The sequence below is a fragment of the Phocoena phocoena genome, chromosome 4 (assembly GCF_963924675.1).
Source record: "Phocoena phocoena chromosome 4, mPhoPho1.1, whole genome shotgun sequence".
Lineage (NCBI taxonomy): Eukaryota > Metazoa > Chordata > Mammalia > Artiodactyla > Phocoenidae > Phocoena > Phocoena phocoena.
The window spans coordinates 9,967,365-9,989,070 of NC_089222.1; the positions used below are offsets into that span (position 1 = coordinate 9,967,365).

General features: G+C 37.7%; 1 pseudogene; it reads right to left on the reverse strand.

Annotated features, from left to right (window-relative positions):
- Window positions 1-693: 693 nt before the first annotated feature.
- LOC136122624 (sigma intracellular receptor 2 pseudogene) lies at window positions 694-19,765 on the reverse strand (annotated as a pseudogene).
- Between the last annotated feature and the right edge of the window lie 1,941 nt (window positions 19,766-21,706).

Sequence of the window (21,706 nt, forward strand, 5' to 3'; positions counted from 1 at the left end):
CTGAGAGATCGTGCTCTACTGATTTAAGAACTCTGAACAAAATCTCTTAACTTCTTTTCTAAGCATTATCACAAGTAAAGATAGGATTTGCTTTCTGGTTAAAATGTGATTCAAGGGACACATGATACGATGTTTTAAGTAATATGCTCTCGAAGTCTTTATTTCCTTTTAAGCAACTGGATCATCAGCAAAATTGTAACATTAACATGGGTGGTAAAATGTGTGTATATCATTTTTCATATAAATCTCTGCCTCTCGATCAGTTTCCACATCGCCTGCACATTTATATCAGATCTCAGAAGCCCACTGAAAATTAGCAAGAGAAGAAGTGTGAAAAGACAGAAATAGTACGCAATCCTTGCAGAATATCTTATTTAGTAGAGTAAGAAAGCTGAGGAGAAGAAAGAAGAGTACTACTTTTTTTATTCTGTGTAGCCCCATTACTTTTTCAAATTATTTCCCACCTTTCATTTAGTTGTGACCTAGCAGCTGTTTTTGACAGATGGAAAAACAGAGACAGGTAGCAGCCAATCAAGTGACACCCAAGCCAGGCTCCCTAGAGCTGCCGCATCTCAGGCGCAGTCCTTGCTGTTTGCTGCCAAATCATCCCGCTTTCTTCACAATGAACACACAAGTCTCTGTTGGCATCTCAGAATAGCCAGCACATTCCTCACACTGGCTTTGGGAACAACGTCAGGAGCCCGGAAAAGCTCCAGGAAGAAGTCTTGAATTCCAGTGCCTGCCGGGATCTAGAGGGTGGGGAAGGGTGAGGATAAGATGCAGAGGTGGGAACCCAGGAGGGTGTGCCTGCTGAAGGACGGCGTCAGCTGGAGGCAGCTTGCAGGACCACCAGGGCCCATTGCACACGTCTCTTTCCAAATCTGCAGTCAACATCCTCACCTGGGTAGCTTGAAATCGACAATTTACACCCCGGAAACTAGCGAACACTACTCCATAGCAGTGCTTTCACCCCTCCCCCACCCCAGAGGGGATTATTAAACGTTGACTGACACACTCCTGCCTAAGAACATCAAATTTGATTTTTTAAATTGATATATAGTTGATTTATAATGTTGTGTTAGTTTCAGGTGTACAGCAAAGTGATTCAGTTATATATATATATATTCAGATTCTTTTCCATTACAGAATATTACAAAATACTGAGTAGAGTTCCCTGTGCTATACAGCAGCACCTTGTTGGTTATCTATTTTATATATAGTAGTGTGTATATGTCAATCCCAAAGTCCTAATTTATCCCTCCCCCACTGCTTTCCCCTTTGGTAACCATAAATTTGTTTTCTATGTTTGTGAGTCTATTTCTGTTTTGTAAATAAGTTCATTTGTATCTTTTTTTAGATTCCACATATAAGTGACATCATTTGATATTTGTTTTTTTCTGTCTGACTTACTTCACTTAGTATGATAATCTCTAGGTCCATCCATGTTGCTGCAAATGGCATTATTTCATTCTTTTTTATGGCTGAGTAATATTCCATTGTGTATATATACTACATCTTCTTTATTCATTCATTTGTTGATGCACATTAAGGTTGCTTCCATGTCTTGGCTATTGTGACTAGTGCTGCTATTAACATAGGGGTGCGTGTAGTCTTTTTGAAGTAGACTTTTCATCTTTTCCAGATATATGCCCAGGAGTAGATTTGCTGGATCATATAGTAACTCTATTTTTAGTTTTTAAGGAACCCCCATACTGTTCTCCATAGTGGCGGCACCAATTTACATTTCCAAAAACAGTGTAGGAGTGTTCCCTTTTCTCCACACCAAATTCAGTCTTTATTAATGGTGGACGAGCCAAACAAAACTCCTTTGCTCCTGTATCCAGCCCTGAGTTTGAGACCCCTGCTCTAGGGACTAGGCTGTCCTTGGCATGGTGCCAGATTTGGTTAGTTCTTCCTACTTTCTTTTTTCTCTCTTCCTTCTCTCCCCTCCCCTCCCCTCACTCTCTGACTTCTGAGGAGGTGATCAGTGAGGTGGCCGTACAAAACTATTACAAAGGAAACAAGGTAGAGGAGATACTACAACTTGCTAACAGGTGTGCGAATAACTCCAGGCACGGAGTTGCCTTCTCTCCGTGGAAACTCCTCGGCCCATCTCTCTTGTTAACACCTGTGAAATTGTTCAATAAAATAATCCCACAAGCCCTGTTCGGTCTCTCGAATGTGTAGTCTGCTACATTTCTTGTCAACAAGGCAGCATACAATTCATTTAGAAGGCCATGTGAAATGTTCGTGAGTAACAAATTAAGATTTAGTTCAAACATTCTTGATGGGGCCTTGGTGTGCTAACCAGGTTTATAGATCTGTTTCATGGGAATACACTTTACAAACTTGCATTTGTGAATTGTTTATTCAGTGAGTTTAGGCATCCATAATATTTTTGTCACTGTTGTAGACGTGAATGGAAGGGAAGAAAACCATTGCTGGCAAGAGCTATTTCAGATTTCTGCAAGTTGAAGTACTGCATTAAGAAATTGGAACAATATGTCCAGCACTAGACACTATGTTTGATAAAGTAAAATAATCATAAGTGGGCTTCCCTGGTGGTGCAGTGGTTGAGAGTCCACCTGCCGATGCAGAGGATACGGGTTCGTGTCCCGGTCTGGGAAGATCCCACATGCCGCAGAGCGGCTAGGCCCATGAGCCATGGCCGCTGAGCCTGTGCATCTGGAGCCTGTGCTCCGCAACGGGAGAGGCCACAACAGTGAGAGGCCTGCGTACCGTAAAAAAAAAAAAAAAAAAAAAAAAAAAATCATAAGTATCACAGTTTTTTTCCTTTTAATGAAAGGATTTTCAGCCAACATTGGAAAACCCTGATAAATAAAACCTGTCTAAAAACAGGTTCTTAAACTGGGGTTCACAGATTCCCAAGAGAGTCATGGGTAGAATGCAGAGTGGCTGTGAATGTAACATGAAAATAATTACAACATTATCTTCACTCACTTCCAGCTGAAATTGAGCATATCCTTCAAGTATGAAGATAGGCAACAACCTGTAGTACTATTAGCAGTACCTGTTTCTTCATCACCAAAAGAAATCACAGATATTTTCCTATCAAATTACAGTTGTTGCAGATATCTGAAAACATTGTTTATACTCATCACTTCTTCAAAATTATAATAATTATTTGATCTGCTAGATTTTGTGTTTCAAAAGCACATATATTATGACATCACACATTTGATTTTTATATATTTTGATAACTATAATTCCATATAATTGGTTTCCTTTGTAATCTCTATGCATCTTATTTTATGCATTTAAAAATATTAACCTGAGAAGGGATCCACAGTCCTTACCAGCTTGCCAAAGGGACAGGAAACATGGGACCAAAAAAACTTAAGAACTCCTGTCCTAATATCAGTCTCATATTGCATTTTTTGTTCATTCAACAACCAAGAACATTAAAGTACCTTTAATATGCCCTGGAATGTTCTAAGCACTAGAGCTATAAGCACACACAAGACGAGCTGTTTGGCCTAAGGCGACACAGTCCTGGATCCTACCTGGCTCTTTGCTGGAGCTAATAGTGGACTCTGGGAGGGCTCACACCAAGGAGTACTTCCAGGAACTTCTGCTGCTAGTGTCCTTGTCCCCACGATGAGCCACAGCCACACCCTGCCTCTGAAGGACACAATCTAAAACTAGCAGCCATGTGGCTGACAGGGTCTTCGTGCTCTGGCCAGGTTCCAGGCCTGTGTCTCTCAGGTGGGAGAGCCAAGTTCAGGACAGTAGTGCACTAGAGACCTCCCAGCTCCACGTAATATCAAATGGCAAATGCTCTCCAAAAGATCTCCATCTCAATGCTAAGCCCCAGCTCCACTCAACCAGCAGCTACAGTGCTGGACACCCTATGCCAAACAACTAGCAAGACAGAAACACAACCCCACCCATTAGCAGAGAGACTGCCTAAAATCATCATAAGGCAACAGACACCCCAAAATACACCACTGGATGCAGTCCTGTCCACCAGAAAGACAAGAACCAGCCTCATCCACCAGAACGCAGGCACTAGTCCCGTCCACCAGGAAGCCTACACAACCCACTCAACCAACCTTACCCGCTGGGGGCAGACACCATAAACAATGGGAACTATGAACCTGCAACCTGCAAAAAGGAGACTCCAAACACAGTAAGTTAAGCAAAATGAGAAGACAGAGAAACACACAGCAGATGAAGGAACAAGATAAAAACCCACCAGACCAAACAAATGAAGAGGAAATAGGCAGTCTACCTGAAAAAGAATTCACAGTAATGATATTAGAGATGATCCAAAATCTTGGAAATAGAATGGAGAAAATACAAGAAACGTTTAACAAGGACTTGGAAGAACTAAACAGCAAACAAACAATGATGAACAACACAATAAATGAAATTTAAAATCCTGTAGAAGGAATCAATAGCAGAATAACTGAGGCAGAAGAACAGAAAAGTGACCTGGAAGATAAAATAATGGAAATAACTACTGCAGAGCAGAACAAAGAAAAAGGAATGAAAAGAATTGAGGACAGTCTCAGAGATCTCTAGGACAACATTAAATGCACCAACATTTGAATTAAAGGGGTCCCAGAAGAAGAAGAGAAAAAGAGACTGAGAAAATATTGGAAGAGATTATAGTTGAAAACTTCCCTAATATGGGAAAAGGAATAGTCAATTAAGTCTAGGAAGTGCAGAGAGACCCATAGAAGATAAATCCAAGGACAAACAAGCCAAGACACATATTAATTAAACTATCAAGAATTAAATACAAAGAAAAAATATTAAAAGCAGCAAGGGAAAAAAAACAAATAGCATACAAGGGAATCCCCATAAGGTTAACAGCTAATCTTTCAGTAGAAACTCTGCAAGCCAGAAGGGACTGGCAGGACATATTTAAAGTGAGGAGAGGGAAAAGCCTACAACCAAGGTTACTCTACCCACCAAGGATCTCATTCAGATTCAATGGAGAAATTAAAACCTTTACAGACAAGCAAAAGCTAAGAGAATTCAGCACCACCAAAACAGCTTTACAACAAATGCTAAAAGAACTTATCTAAGCAGGAAACACAAGAGAAGGAAAACACCTACAATAACAAACCCAAATCAATTAAGAAAATGGTAATAGGAACATACATATCGATAATTACCTTAAATGTAAATGGATTAAATGCTCCAACCAAAAGACATAGACTGCCTGAATGGATACAAAAAGCAAGACCCGTATATATGTTGTCTACAAGAGCCCCACTTCAGACCTAGGGACACATACAGACTGAAGGTGAGGGGATGGAAAAAGATACTCCATGCAAATGGAAATCAGAAGAAATCTGGAGTAGCAATTCAAATATCAGACAAAATAGACTTTAAATAAAGACTATTACAAGAGACAAACAAGGGCACTACAAAATGATCAGGGATCAATCCAAGAAGAAGATATACCAAATGTAAATATTTATGCACCCAACATAGTAGCACCTCAATACATAAGGCAAATGCTAACAGTTATAAAGGGGAAATCAACAGTAACACAGTCATAGTAGGGGACTTTAACACCCCATATTCACCAATGGACAGATCATCCAAATTGAAAATAAATAAGGAAACACAAGATTTAAATGACACACTAAAAAAAATGGACTTAATTGATATTTACGGGACATTCCATCCAAAAACAACGGAATACACTTTCTTCTCAAGTGCTCATGGAACATTCTCCAGGATAGATAATATCTTGGGTCACAAATCAAGACTTGGTAAATTTAAGAAAATTGAAATCATATCAAGTATCTTTTCTGACCACAATGCTATGAGACTAGATATCAATTACAGGAAAGAATCTGTAAAAAATACAAATACATGGAGGCTAAACAATCCACTAATAAATAATCAAGAGATCACTGAAGAAATCAAACAGGAAATCAAAAAATACCTAGAAATAAATGACAATGGAAACATGACAACCCAACACCTATGGGATGCAGCAAAAGCAGTTTTAAGAGGGAAGTTTATAGCAATACAATCCTACATCAAGAAACATCTCAAATAAACAACCTAACCTTCCACCTAAAGCAATTAGAGAAAGAAGAACAAAAAAACCCAAAAGTTAGCAGAAGGAAAGAAATGATAATGATCAGATCAGAAATAAATGAAAAAGAAATGAAGGAAATGATAGCAAAGGTCAATAACAGCTGGTTCTTTGAGAAGATAAACAAAATTGATAAACCATTATTCAGACTCATCAAGAAAAAAAGGGAGAAGACTCAAATCAATAGAATTAGAAAGGAAAAAGGAGAAGTAACAACTGACATTGCAGAAATACAAAGGATCATGAGAGAGTACTACAAGCAACTATATGCCAATAAAATGGGCAACCTGGAAGAAATGGACAAATTCTTAGTAAAACACAACATTCTGAGACTGAAACAGGAAGAAATAGAAAATATAAACAGACCAATCACATGCACTGAAATTGAAACTGTGATTAAAAACTTTCCAACAAACAAAAGTCCAGGACCAGATGGCTTCACAGGCGAATTCTATCAAACATGTAGAGAAGACCTAACACATATCCTTCTCAAACTCTTCCAAAATATAGCAGAGAGAGGAAAACTCCCCAACTCATTCTATGAGGCCACCATCACCCTGATAACAAAACCAGACAATGTTGGCACAAAGAAAGAAAACTACAGGCCAATAACACAGATGAACATAGAGGCAAAAATCCTCACCAAAATACTAACACACAGAATCCAACAGCACATTAAAGGGATCATACCACATGATCAAGTGGGGTTTTTCTCAGGAATGCAAGGATTCTTCAATATACAAAAATCAATCAATGTGATAAAGCATATTAACAAATAGAAGGAGAAAAAACATATGATCATCTCAATAGATACAGAAAAAGCTTTCAACAAAATTCAACACCCATTTATGACAAAGACCCTCCAGAAAGTAGGCATAGAGGAAACTTACCTCAACATAATAGAGGCCATATATGACAAACTCACAGTCAACATCATTTCCAATGGTGAAAAACTGAAACCATTTCCTCTAATATCAGGAACAAAACAAGTTTGCCCACTCACACTACTGACTATTATTCAACATAGCTTTGGAAGTTTTAGCCAAGCAATCAGAGAAGAATAAGAAATAAAAGGAATCCAAATCGGAAAAGAAGAAGTAAAGCTGTCACTGTTTGTAGATGACATGATACTATACATAGAGAATACTAAAGATGCTACCAGAAAACTACTAGAGCTAATCAATGAATTTGGTAAAGTAGCAGGATACAAAATTAATGCACAGAAATCTCTTGCATTCCTATATGCTAATGATGAAAAATCTGAAAGTGAAATTAAGGAAACACTCCCTTTTACCATTGCAACCAAAAGAATAAAACACCTAGGAATAAACCTACCTAAGGAGACAAAAGACCTGTTTGCAGAAAACTATAAGACACTGATGAAAGAAATTAAAGATGATACAAACAGATAGAGAGATACACCATGTTCTTGCATTGGAAGAATGAACATTGTGAAAATGACTATACTACCCAAAGCAATCTACAGATTCAGTGCATTCCCTATCAAACTACCAATGGCATTTTTCACAGAACTAGAACAAAATATTTCATAAGTGGTATGGAAACACAAAAGACCCCATACAGCCAAAACAATCTTGAGAAAGAAAAACAGAGCTGGAAGAATCCGACTCCCAGACTTCAGACTATACTACAAAGCTACAGTAATCAAGACAGCATGGTACTGAGACAAAAACAGAAATATAGATCAATGGAACAGGATAGAAATCCCAGAGATAAACCCCCACACACACAGTCACCTTATTTTTGATAAAGGAGGCAAGAATATACAATGGAGAAAAGGCAGCCTCTTCATTAAGTGGTGCTGGGAAAACTGCACAGCTACATGTAAAAGAATGAAATTAGAACACTCTCTGATATCATATGCAATAATAAACTCGAAACGGATTAAAGACCTAAATATAAGGCCAGACACTGTAAAACTCTTAGAGGAAAACATAGGCAGAACACTCTATGACAAACATCACAGCAAGATCCTTTTTGACCCACCTCCTAGAGAAATGGAAATAAAAACAGCCATAAACTAATGGGACCTAATGAAACTTAAAAGCTTTTGCACAGCAAAGGAAGCCATAAATAAGATGAAAAGAGAACCCTCAGAAAGGGAGAAAATATTTGCTAATGAAGCAACTGACAAAGGATTAATCTCCAAATTTTACAAGCAGCTCAGGCAGCTCAATATCAAAAAAACAACCCAATCCAAAAGTGGGCAGAAGACCTAAATAAACATTTCTCCAAAGAAGATATACAGATTGCCAGCAAACACATGAAAGGATGCTCAACATCACTAATCATTAGAGAAATGCAAATTGAAACTACAATGAGGTATCACGTCACACCGGTCAGAATGGCCATCATCAGAAAATCTACAAACAGTAAATTCTGGCGAGGATGTGGAGAAAAGGGAGCCCTCTTGCACAGTTGGTGGGAATGTAAATTGATACAGCCACTCTGGAGAACAGTATGGAGGCTCCTTAAAATGCTACAAATAGAACTACCATATGATCCAGCAATCCCACTACTGAGCATATACCCTGAGAGGACCATAATTCAAAAGAGTAATGTACCACAATGTTCATTGCAGCACTATTTACAGCAGCCAGGACATGGAAGCAACATAAGTGTCCATCGACAGATGAATGGATAAAGATGTGGCACATATATACAATGGAATATTACTCTGCCATAAAAGAAATGAAGTTGAGTTATTTGTAGTGAGGTGGATGGATCTAGAGTCTGTCATACAGAGTGAAGTAAGTCAGAAACAGAAAAATAAATACCGTATGCTAACACATATATATGGAATCTAAAAAAAAAAAAAGGTTCTGAAGAACCTAGGGGCAGGACAGGAATAAAGACACAGATGTAGAGAATGGACTTGAGGACATGGGGAGGGGGAAAGTTATGCTGGGATGAAGTGAGAGAGTCATGTAGACATATATACACTACCAAATGTAAAATACCGAGCTAGTGGGCAGTAGCCACATAGCACAGGGAGATCAGCTCGGTTCTTTGTGACCACCTAGAGGGGTGTGATAGGGAGGATGGGAGGGAGACACGAGAGGGAGGATATATAGGGTTATATGTATATGTATTGCTGATTCACTTTGTTATAAAGGAGAAACTAACACAGCATTGTAAAGCAATTATACCCCAATAAAGATGTTTTTTAAAAAAAGAACAAACAAGACAAAATTCCTACTCTCAAGAATCTTAAATTCTAGAGAGGCAATCTAAATTAATTTTCCAAGTAGAGTAATTTCTTAAACACTCAGTCTCAAAAGCAACAATAGAAATTCACAAGTAGCATAGATCCTTGCTACTCAGAGTTTGGTGCATGAAACAGCACACTTGGCATTACCTGGGAATTTGTTAGAAATGAAGAATCTCAGGTCCCATCCCAGAATCTGCATTTTAATAACATCCCAGGGAATTATAAAGTTTGAGAAGTACTGGCTTACCTTTTAGACCCCACACTACCATCCTTACTACTTCCTTCTTCCCATTTGGCCTGAAACAGTGATGAACGCCACAAGGTATCAGGAGGCCTCTGATAAAGTTAAGTCTAGTTCAAACTGATTTTTCCAAGGCTCATGAATGAAAGAGGAGGTGGGTCTTGAGAATTGTATTTCTAACCACACAAAAGAGTAAAATTTCGGGCTCGAAAAAAAGTCATGACTGAAAAATTTCCTCACATTTTCTCATGCTTAATTTGGTCATTCCTTTGTATGAAATAAGCTCATCTTGTTTAGTGGTACCTCAATGAAGTGAAATTGGCTACACCCTTCTTTCACTCAAAGTGCTATTCATAGATATCTATTCTCAACCATGTTATTTATACTCTGTCTAAAAGTAGGTTTTACAGTTATTTAGAATCATGCAACACCAACAGAGAACTTCTTTAATTTTGATCTGAAGAGCTGAACTCATTTGAATTTCCTAATATAATATCTGGGGAGAACCCCAACCTGTGAAGAATGAAAGGAGAAAAAATGATATGTAAGAAAAGCTATTAGAACCCAGTGGCTATTTAAGAGCTGAAAATTGATTGAGTTCTGTCTGGTGGAAGCTTCTGAAATTCTACGCAAATTGAAATAAAGTAGTTTGATAACTAAATCTTACTAATGGTCTGGAAGCAGTGTTCTCCGCTCACTGCAATCTCTGATCCTGTCTTTGCTTAAAATTCTGATTTTTTTCACCACAGATTTTGGTATTCATTTTTATTTTTAAAAATACTGCATGAAAATATGATTCATCTTGATTAATGAGTTTTGGGGCTTCTCTTAAATTGTGCACCCAAGGTCCTAGTCCCAACCCTTCTGGACATACAAGGTCAGAGGTGAGGAAATGATTAGAATAAATTTCCGAAATAAAAAGTGTTCATTTCTCCCAAGTGATTGTCTTTAATCTTTCAATATTATCAATCATATTAGAATAATTTTTAAAGTAATCATGATATTTGTGTCATGTTGTAATCATACACCACTCATAACTATAATTAAGATCTGTTGTTTTCAACATGTTACAGTCAAGAAACTCTTCCTTAATTAATAGGTAAACTGAGCCTTGGATCTTTAACTCGTAGATTTGTGGTTGCTCTAAACTGCCCCAGAGTAAAATGTTTACCAAAAGATAGCCCCGCTCTAGTATAAGAAGCAGAATATTATGTTTGAACATCGTGTGAAATGCTATTGTCATCAAAGGTAATCACCAAGAAAGCTAGGGCTAATAAATGGCTGAGATGCATTGGAAAATTAGATCTTTACTTGGATTTAAATTAATGAAGTTATACAGTATCAGAGATAGCCCCTCGCTAGGACATTTAATGTTAACGATGTTAATAATATTCTCAAAGGGTATTGTTAAGAGGAACTCTCTCAATTGCTGTATGGAAGCATGTACCAATATTTTTGCAAACATAATGTAACATCAAATAGAAAAGGTACGTGATAGGAAGATAAAGGTAAACCCTATCATCCCATAAAGCACAAATAATCCCAAACATCTCCAATGGCACGTGACTGAAGAAAAATAGTCTGGTGCCATACCAAATAATTCCTTAAGACAGGAAATAAGTAAATAAACACTGTGACCAAACACACTACTGGCTGTTGTATTTGGCTTCGTTTGAAGAAGCAGAGCCCAACTCAAGCTGGTTCAAGTTAAGGGAGGATTATTTTATGGATGAATAGGAAGCAATAAGAAGCCTAGAATACAAGAGAAATGTGACTAGTTCCCATTGAGATGAGCTATATGTGTGAAATACACATTGGATTTCAGAAAGTCAGTATAAAAAAAAGAATGTAAAGTATTTCATTTTCATATTGATGACATGTTGATATGATAATATTTTAGATATATTGGCTTAAATAAAATGTATTTTTCAAATGAATTTCACCTATTTCTTCTAACTTTTCTTAACGTGACTACTTGAAAATGTAAAATTACACATGGGGCTCCTATTTGTGACTCATGTTATATTTCTACTGGAGAGCGCAGCTCTAGAGACACTGGTGTTGAGATGTAGCTAGGGAAGGGGATGGTACAAAACAGGAAGGCAGCAGGAGTGAGAGTGGAGTAGTTTCCTTTCAAAGAAGGAGGGACCTGACTAGATAAAATTTACTGCTGACTCACTGAAGAGTAAGAGAAACCAGAAAGGAAAGAGACCCTCTACATATATGGCAAGTCTAGACTGGAAGGCAATTCCTTCTTTTTCCTCCCTCCACCTCCATCTCCCTCCATCTCCATCTTCCTCCATCTCCATCACCATCTCCATCTCCATCTCCCTTCTTCCATCTCCATCTCCCTTCCTCCCTCCATCTCCCTTCCTACCTCCTTTTGTACTCTTCCTTTCCTTCCCTTCTCCCCCTTCCTTCCTTCTTCCTTTCCTATCCTTTTTTTTTTTAAGAAAAGAAATCTTGATTATCCTGAATAAGGTCAAACAGTAAAGCAAGTGATGATTAACCACTTACCATATCATACTTTCCAGAAAAAATCTACAGGTGAAACAAACACAGTTTTGAAACTGAACATTGATTAAGATAAAACCTGAAGAGGAATTCCTAGTTGTCTCCTAGTGATGTCTCCTTGCTTGCTCTGCAGCGACTGCTGCCCATGACTTACCTAACTGTTCCTGCCGATCAGCTCTACAGTTAGAGGTGATTCTTAAAGGTGTGTGGAGACCATCGTTTATGTGTATGTCAAACAGATTGCATTTGTAACATTTAATGCCCACAATAACAAAAATAAAACGTGCTGGCGTGTGCTCTCTGTGTAAACACTTTCTTCTGAAGATTGAGTCAGTGGAATGTTTTAGGAACTTTGACATTTATGGCTGTATTTATAATCTTTTTTGGATCATTTCCTCACAGAGTCACATGTTCATATATTTTAAATTCTCTGGAGAAATAAAAATATTTAAACATAATATAATGATGTGATAGGCATTTTATGAGCCCTTGCTCACCATCTAGGCATGAGAAAAGAGAATTGTATGGTGAATCCTGAGAAGGGTTTCTATAAATGTCGAATTTTCTAGATCTGTGCCACAAAGCTAAGGTGATTAGAAAGAGAAAGAGGAGGTGTATATTCAACTCTGACAGAGACTTCTTTTTTGCTTGAAACTAGACTATCCTAAGAGTTGGAAACTAGATATTCATCCTGTTTGGAATATGCATTGCGGAGACTTCTTTGGGCAGACAAATGCACTTTTTGTGCTTTCAAAGAAAATGAAGAAGACCCAGGAATTTTTTTCCCACTCTATACTCATATATAATATGAATTTACCTACTGTTTATTTTTTGAAATTTCCTGGTCTATAGCACAACAGCCCAGGATATATCCATCTGGCCATAGAAACAAGCCCTTTATTTTTAGCCAAAGCAATGCAGCTAAGTTTTACTAAACACTCAATTTGGTATATACCAAGTATCTTACACATGTTAATTTATTAAACAGCCATAACAAGTCTAACTAGCAAGTGACAAATATGGTATTCAAACCCAGGAGATGTCTCATACCTGAAACTGTTTCTATACAAATATGCTATCCTAGAGGGAGAGGACACAGAAATTTTAAAACATATCTTCAGGGCTTCCCTGGTGGCACAGTGGTTGAGAATCTGCCTGCTAATGCAGGGGACACGGGTTGGAGCCCTGGTCCGGGAAGATCCCACATGCTGTGGGGCAACTGGACCCGTGAGCCACAACTGCTGAGCCTGTGCGTCTGGAGCCTGTGCTCTGCAACAGGGGAGGCCGCAATAGTGAGAGGCCAGCACACAGAGATGAAGAGTGGCCCCCACTCGCCGCAACTAGAGAAGGCCCTCACATAGAAACGAAGACCCAACACAGCCAAAATAAATAAATTAATTAATAAACTCCTACCCCCATCATCTTCTTAAATTCAGGGAGTTCTTTCACAATTAAAACAAAAAACAAACAAAAAAATCATACCTTCAAAATTTTTGACAATCCTTCTAAAGAGAGTATTCCCCTAAAATCTGACCAACTTTAGAGATTGGTTGACCAATAGAGGATGTCAGAAGAGACAGCTGGGCTTCCCTGGTGGCACAGTGGTTGAGAGTCCGCCTGCCAATGCAGGGGACGTGGGTTCGTGCCCCAGCCCGGGAAGATCCCACGTGCCGCGGGGCGGCTGGGCCCGTGAGCCATGGCTGCTGAGCCCGAGCGTCCGGAGCCTGTGCTCCACAACGGGAGAGGCCACAACAGTGAGAGGCCCGCATACCGCAAGGAAGAAAAGAAAAAAAAAAGAAGAGACAGCTGTCTTCAGAGGTTATGTCAAGGTAGAAGGCCATTCATTGTCCACCAGTTTAATTTGAGACACTCATCTCTGGGGTCCTGAACTGTTATGTAAGAAGCACAAGGCTGCCATGTTGTGAGGAAGCTCAGACTACAGTTTTTGCAGTGATTTCTTACACAGCTAGAACAGAAGATTTTAAGTTTAGCTGAGGGTTAGGGACACAATTAATATGAAGCCTTATCTCTTATTACTGATAAATTTTAAAAAGACCAATTCTTATGCAGGTTCCATTTTAAAACTGTTATACAAAAGTAATGGTTATGCCTAATACAATAGCCTTTGTTCTTTGTTTGTTCTAAACAAAAGCCTTTAGCCTTTGTTCTAAAGACTTTTATGTGTATTGATGCACAAAATCTTCACAATAGTCATGAAGCAGATGTTGTAATCATCTCTAATTTTACATAGAAAGAAACAGAGAGGCTAAGTGTTTGCCCAAGGTCAGTCAGCTATTAAACGGAAGAGCCAGGATTTGAACTAGGGTCTTCTGGTTCCAGATTCTGTGTTTTTACCTCTTTTACTGGCATGAACAAATTCTCAAATTAAAGAGATGACTATTTTAAAAAAGAGATTAATAAAAAATAAGCATTTTCCCTCTCTGGTGATTCTTTACCACTCTTCACACTGAAAGGTAGAGCTTGTATCTTCTCCCCTTGAATTTAGGTGGGCTTGTGAAGGCTTCAACCAATAGAATACAGCAGAAGTGAGGCTGGGTGCCTGCAAAGGCTAGGTCATAAAAGGTCTTACACCTTCTACTTTGTTCATGGGAATATTTGCTCTTGGAGCCCTAAGTCATTACATAAAAAGTCCAAAGTCCAAAAGTCTGAAGCCACCATGCTGTGCAGAAGCCCCAGCCCATGCAGAAGTCACTGCAGTTGACAGTCCCAGATGAGCAGCCTTTGAGCCATCCTAACCTGGGCACTGACATGTGAGTGAGAAGTCTCCAGACATCCAGCCTCTGTCTTTTGAAATACCCTCTGCCCTTTGAGTCTGCCCAGCTGAGGCTTCAGATATTGTAGCTCAGACACAAGCTATCTCTGTTGTGTTCTAAATTTGTGACCCACAGAATCAGAGAGAATGATAAAATGGTTGTTGTTTTAGGTCCCTGATTTTGAGGGGTTTGTTACACAGAAAAGGACAATTGAGATGTTCTCCTTCACCAACAACTTCTAAACTTGACTCCTAGAAGTAAGTACTAAAAATGTTTGCTGTTACATTTTCAGTCCCTTTTCTATACTTTTAAACATTGTTCATACTCTGCTTTAAATATTAATAGTACCATTATATTTAAATTGTTCATACACTTGCTTTTTTTCACTCATTTATTCAAGAGATTTTTAATTGAGAACTTATACCAAGCATTGTTTAAGATATTGAGGACTCAGGATGAACAAAGTCCTAAAGCAGATGGAGGTTATGTTTATGTAACAATGTCTTGCTTTATATGTCCATATATACAGGTCTATATAATTCCTTTTCTCTGCCCACATCGTATTCCTTTTTATCTTTGCATACAGATTATCTAGTACTCAAAGTGATTCATATTGTTGGATACATACAATGTTTCCAATATTTTGCTATTTCCAACAATGTATAAGTGCACATGTATACTTTCTCTTAATAGAAAGTGCAAGAAGTATAATTAGGGAGAACTGTATTTTTAATTCTAATACTGCCACATTAACTTCAACAACTGACACTCCCATCAGTAGCACAGGAAAATGCTTGTCCCCTGACCCTCACTGACACTTGAGTCGATGTTCTGGGAGCAAAACTCTCTTATTTTAATTCACATTTCCCCCAATTATTAATGAGGTTAAACATCTTCAGGAACCAATTATAACTCCTTTTCAGTGAATTGTTTATTGTTATTCTTTGCACATTTAAAAATTGGTTGTCTTCCTTAACTAAAGGTGTGACTAATTTAATCTTATTATGAATCTTTTATCTCTTAAATATGGAGCAAAAACAGCTTGAGTCTAAACCTACTTTTTTTTTTAACATCTTTATTGAAGTATAAATGCGTTACAATGTTGTGTTAGTTTCTGCTGCACAACAAAGTGAATCAGCTATATGTATACATATATCCCCATATCCCCTCGCTCTTGTGTCTCCCTCCCACCCTCCCTATCCCACCCCTCTAGCTGGTCACAAAGCACCGAGCTGATCTCCCTGTGCTATGCGGCTGTTTCCCACTAGCTATCTATTTCACACTAAACCTGCTCTTAAGCTTCATATTGCTTTTTATTATACAGAAGATTTTGATTTTTATGTGGGCAAATCTGTCCATCTGTTACTTCATGTCTTTTGGATTTTATATCTTGCTTATGAAGGCCTCCATGCCAAAGTTATATAAACATTATCTTTGGCCTCTATATTTAAAAATGTTGCTTTAAACATTAGTTATTTTTTTTTAATGTATATGGACTTTTCTCTTAGTGACTTGGTGTGGTAGGCATCTAGGTTTCCTTTTCTTTTTGGTCTATTGATTGATTCTCAGTCCTCAACTAATATGTATTTAGTTACTATCGATTATAGCTTATTTTCATGTTTGGCAGGAGAAATTGCCCCTCTTGGTTCCTCTTTCTCAAAAACATCTTGGCTTTCCTTTTATTTTCTCTTCCAAAGTTTGGAAGTGTGGCTTATTGAGTTCCTTTCAAAAAACAATTCCTATGTGTTTTTTTTATTAAGATTTAATTGAATTTATAGAGAAGTGATATCTTTACAACTCAGAAATGTGGTCTCTTCTTCATTTACTCAAGTTTTCCATTAAGTTTTATAATATTTTTTCATCTAGGTCCTGGCATATTTCTCTCTGTTTCATTTCTAAAAACCTAATTATTTTGTTACAATTGTGAATGGGACGATTATCAAATTTTTATTCAGTTATTGCTAGAATGTGGAAAACCCACCGATTTCTGTGTGTTGACCTTGGAGACAATCTCTTTACTTACCAGTTGTCACTTGATCCTCTGGGTGTCTGAGCAAAAAATTATATCATCTACAAATAATAAATATTTTTTCTCTTTCCCCCCCACCCTGATTCATCATTCTTATTTTTCTGATTAATTCATTAACTAAGACTTCCAATAAAGTTTTGACAATTTGAGGTGATAGTAAGCACACTTTCCTTGCTCCTAAACCTTTTATTATCAAGTATGACACTTGCTGTATGTTTCTAGTAGAAAACTTTAGCAAGATAAAAAGGCTCACTTGGGCTTCCCTGGTGGCGCAGTGGTTGAGAGTCCGCCTGCCGATGCAGGGGACACGGGTTCGTGCCCCGGTCCGGGAAGATCCCACATGCCGCGGAGCGGCTGGGCCCGTGAGCCATGGCCGCTGAGCCTGCGCATCCGGAGCCTGTGCTCTGCAACGGGAGAGGCCACAACAGTGAGAGGCCCGCGTACCGCAAAAAAAAAAAAAAAAAAAAAAAAAAAAAAAAAAAAAAAGGCTCACTCTGTTGCTAACCCAGCATTTGATGAAAAGTGGATCTTGAATTTTATCAAATGCTTTTATCAGACATCTGTTAAGACATTATGTAGATTTTCTCCTTTAATCTATTAATGTAGCAAAACAAAAGATGACATAAGGTTCATTCAGCCAACACATATTTATTGAGTACCTATTATCTATGTGTCAAGAACTATGATAAATGCCAGGAATATAAACAAGAACAAGAACAGAAAGTTTTCTGCCCTGAAGTTGAGCAATCTTTGCATTCTTAGGATAAACCCATTTACTCTAGGTGTGTTACTCTTTCAGTATGCTGCAGGACTTGATTTGATATTGCTTTGCTTAGGATTTTTGCATCAACATTCCTGAGTGGAACCAGATTATGTTGCCCTGGGCCCCATTCAAAACTGACAGTTTTACAAGTTCTCAGTAAACAAACTGGAGCAAAGTATAGTGCTTCTCTCCATTTATTCAAGTCTTCTTTTAAATCTGTAATAAATTTTGCAGTTTTCTCCCTGTGGGTCTTAAACATTCCTTATTAAATATATTCCTAGATAATGTATTCATTTCATTATGAGTGAGATGTTTAAATCAACTCTTCTAATTATTTATTGCTTGGGTATATAAAACCAATTGATTTTTATATATTTGGTGTATGATTGGTTGCTTAGACAGAAATTTTTCAATAAGGCTTTTCATTTTTTTTTTTTTTTGGTCAGCAGCTACATTTATTTTGACCAGACACAGGAGTCAGACGATACTCTCAACAATCAGACCATTAGGTCTTGTAAGCAAAACAGGCAAAAAGGGAGAACTAACCAGGATCAGCATCTACCATTTTCCATGTGTGTTCACAAGGCTTTTTTTTTTTTTTTTTTGAGTTGGCCTTGAGAAAGCTAGCAGAATACCAAGTACTAACGTGAAGAGACCCTATATGCACACACTGGACCTGTCATGTCCATCTCCCCACATCTGCTACCTTTGACTGGCAACAAGACAGGAAGGAATTATTAAATTATTAGGTAGCATGAAGTTATCCAGTAAGACGCGCACCTCCAGCTCAGGTTTGAGACACCAGACCTCAGAGTAAAGGAACTTATGTTAGGTGGTCTGTAAAAAATAATAGAAGACGAAGGTTTGGAAAGAGGATAAACAAGGAGACTTTAAAAAAATCTCTTCTCCTGGGATGACCTGTTTAAGATAGAAAAAATACACCTTCCAATTTGACCCATTTCTGACTGACAGTCATGCCAAGGGTGAACCTTAAGGAAAACTAAGTTTAAACCTCTTACAGAATATCTCACCCCCACCTAGGGGTTGGGGCAAGAAAACCATTTTTAATGACTATTACAGAGGCATAACTTCCAACTTAAAAATGGCCTGAGACATTCCAGTGATATGCTGTAGAGAATCATGAGTCTGGGTTAGTCACATGGATACTGTGGGTCACATGACTCATGAACATGCCAAGTAGGCCGTGTTGCTCGGAAGCTCATCTAGTTTCTGGTCTGGTCCTGCCTTTAGTAATCCTGCAATGGCACTCGTGCACACGGTGAGGCCTTTGGCTCCACTTCCCTATAACCTAGCCCACACCCCTCTGCTCATCCTCAGGTGATCGGTCTGTTTGCTCCAGTGCCCTTGGAAAGTGAGGGCTTGATGTGCCTCCTGCCAGTGTACTGCTCGTGCGTGTTGCTGCTGGTGTGTTTCAAATACTACTGAAAACATGGTGCTTTTTTTTTTCTGAGCATTTTCCTGGTACTGGGTCCAACAGGAAAATCCCCCATGGTCACCTCTCCCCTGGACCCGGGGTTATTTTTCCTCATTTTTTTCTTTCTTTTCTCCTCAGACTTGTAGTAGGGGTTCCACAACATGAAAAGGAGAAGTATAATAGGGATGAGAAAGTAGGTGATGTAGGCAGATATATGGAATAGTCGTTGGTGGAAAGTCTTAGGTCCTTGTCCTCTGAAACAACTGGTTTTGGAGAAATCCTGGAGTAGAAACGTGGAGAGGATTGGAATCAGAGTTGTCATGGTGTCAACCGAGTAGTTGATTGCAGGGGTGCGGATCCACCTGCAGCCTCCATGAACACTGGTATGGCCACCTTCTTTTTAAAAGCATCCGTCATGGGGACACTTTGAAGAAGACTTATGTTGGGATGAGAAAGAAAGGTAACTGAAACACAAGCTCGCAAAACAGGAGGGACTTAAACCACACCGGGGGGTTGTGTAGCAGGGGATCTTTGAACTCCTCAGTATACCACTGCCGCAGGTTTCTCAGCTCCACCCGGTAGAGATCACAAGGCAGCACCGCCTGCAGGTCCACGAGCAGGGTGATGGGGATGTGGGAGAGGAAGTAGAGATCCAGCAGCCACTCCAGGCCGTGCCGGGCGCCCAGAGACCCCATCATCCGTCGGTTGGGCAGAGCAGGATCCCAGACTACCAGGCTTTTCATTTTTAACTGATATTTTTCCTGGTTATGAGACTTCAGGATAGACCATCATAATATGAGTAAATAGTAATATTTTCCTCTTCCTCGTCAATCACTAATCCTTTTCCCTCTGTGCCTGATCTTATTTCATGGGTTAGAAATTGCAGCACAATCTCGAGTAGTATTTATAATAAAGAACATCCTTGTATTTTTTTCTTCATTTAAAGTCAATGTTCCTAGAGTTTTATGGTTAGATAATCACATATTGAGATAAATAATCTGCACCAACTTGAGAAAGAAGATTTCATTCCTATTCTTGTCCTAGTTATCAGGTGCTTTTACTAAAAATGGATGTTGCATTTTTTGCAAAATAGTTTTTGACATATTTTGGAATAATCGCTTTATTTTTCTTCCGTGACATATAGATTTGAAAATTATATTAATTAATTCATGATATTGAATTATCTTTGCATTCTTGAAAGAAAACCTGCTAGGGTTTGTTTCATTATTTCACAAACAGCTGGGTAAATGTAGTATTGCATTTTAGATTTTGGCATCTAAATCTCAATATTTGTGAGGTTACTTTGTCATTTTCTCTTTTGTGTTAGTTTTATAAATTTTCAGTGTTAGAGTTTTGAACTGGGATTCTTTTCCCACATATTTTAATGTCCTTAGACATTAAAAAGAGTTAATAATTCAGAAAATTATTTGTTCTTTAAATTTTGAAATAATTTTGCTTTAAATCCTCTGAATAGGTAAATATTTACTTTTGTTTTTCAGTTTCTTCTTAAGAATGTTTCCTGCTTCTTCAGCAGTTAATATTCATGTTTGATAAGCATGAGAATAATTCTTTATATCAAGATTTTCAGATCTTTTCATGTCTAAGATTACACTTCCTTTCTTATCCCTAATTTTTTCCTCATCTCTTATTTTTCTTTGATTAGAATAGAGCTTTGTATATTTTATTCTTTTTGTTCTATATATTGTCTTCTTTTTTCTAAAGAACCACTCAGATTTATTTCTCTATTCTATTCCATTTTGTTTACAAATTTCAATTTCTGCTTTCATCTGTAATCATTTTTTCTTTTTTTTTCCCCCTTAGTCATGCTTTGTTTTGCTCTTAGCTTCTCAAGTTAATGGCTTAATTCATTTGTTTCTTTTATTATTTAAAAATAGTAAAAGTATGTTTTTTGCCTGATTATAGCTTTGGCTAAATACCACAGGTTTGAATATGTAGTGTGCTTATAATTATAATTTTCTAAGTATTTTGTTATTACACTTTGAATTTCCTATTTGACCCAGAAGAATATTGTTTTGTTTCTTTACATCAAAAACTGGGGAAAATTTTTTTTAATTATTCTTGTTCAGCTATCAATTTTGTTGCATTTTGATCAAAAAATATGGTCTGTATAGATCTGCCTTTTAGAAAATTCTGAGGTTTTCTTTGTGATCAAATATATATAAAATTTTAAGTGTTTCCAAATATTTTAAAAGGGAATATATCTTATATTTGAGGTTATTACATTTCCATGTGTATTTTCAAATTGACTCAATTGATGATATTATCAGATACTCCATTTCTTTGTCTATTGCCTATTTTAACTCTTAAGAACAGAAAAGTGCTTCCTTTTCTTACTGTGCATCCATTGCAGTCAATTCCTCTTTAAATTCTAACAGTTTTTGCTTTACGCTTATTATATACTGTTATTTGGCACATGGAAGTTGAATCCTGATACATTTTTATTTGAGATCTTCCTATCAACACTGAAAAAGAAAGATTATGAGACATTTAAATTTTTTCCCTTGAAAATTTACTTCATCTTATATGATTGTAATTCCAACTGTTAGTTGGGGAGAGTAGTTCTTTTATATCTTAATACAATCTTATACTTTCAATTTTCTTGTGTTTATTTTTTG